Source organism: Spea bombifrons, chromosome 1 (genome assembly GCF_027358695.1).
Source record: "Spea bombifrons isolate aSpeBom1 chromosome 1, aSpeBom1.2.pri, whole genome shotgun sequence".
In the NCBI taxonomy this organism is placed as follows: domain Eukaryota; kingdom Metazoa; phylum Chordata; class Amphibia; order Anura; family Pelobatidae; genus Spea; species Spea bombifrons.
Window position 1 is genome coordinate 18,638,999 of NC_071087.1, and position 916 is coordinate 18,639,914.

Here is a 916-nt window from a genome sequence, read left to right on the forward strand (position 1 = left end):
CAAATCCAAATGCACAAGCTATTGAACACTGATGTTTTGCTAACATACATACAATTGGCTCCTGCAACCCCCCTGAATTTATGGGAGCTCACATATAACTGTGTGCATATAGTTTCTTTCTCACTTGCACTTCTTGGTTTCAGTAGGAAAGGAGTACATGAGTGAAAAGCCTTATTTAAGTTTATTTCCTAAAGCAGTTAGTCAAGTGGAAAAAAAACTTGCACCTTAACTAACCTGACTGTAGTTGGATGAGAGTGCCTACAACGTTAAATAATGCAAGTTGAATAAAAACATGTAATGCTTGCTTGAAACTTGCAAAATTAGGCATAAATCATGACACATTATCACATCCACAACGATAGTGCAAGGCTGTCAAAGTGACGCAGGACTACTCTGGGGGTCAAGTATACACCTCAGGCTCCAAGCTACCTCAGGCCCTAAGGCCAGAGGATCAAGTTGCCCACCCTTCCCGTAGGGTACTACACTTGATCTTAGCCAAAAGGCCAAGAAGCGGTACAGGGTAACTTAAACATAAATCCAAGCAATGGAACCAGATATTACGCTGCAATTAGTGTCTACTGTAGCCTGCTGGAAGTATGTAATGCAATCGAGGGGTCCACCGTCTATAATGGTCTGCTTTTCTGGGCTTTATACAGACTGGGAAGGCCAAAAAAAGATTCCTTTCTCTGTTTCTTCCAAAACCCAAATGCTTTGATCCAGTCTGATTAGCTGGATGTATCTCCTTGGGAACAGTCCTCCAAAGAACAAAGAGTTCATGTACATTGTCCTACACAGAGTACACCCCTCACATTTTTGTAAATATTTTATTATTTCTTTTCATGTGACAATACTTAAGAAATTACACTCTGGTGCAATCTAAAGTATTGAGTGTACAGCCTCGGTAACAGTATCCATT

General features: G+C 40.6%; 1 pseudogene; it reads right to left on the reverse strand.

The window, feature by feature from the left end:
• Positions 1-336: 336 nt before the first annotated feature.
• Positions 337-515, reverse strand: LOC128468765 (uncharacterized; annotated as a pseudogene).
• Positions 516-916: the final 401 nt, after the last annotated feature.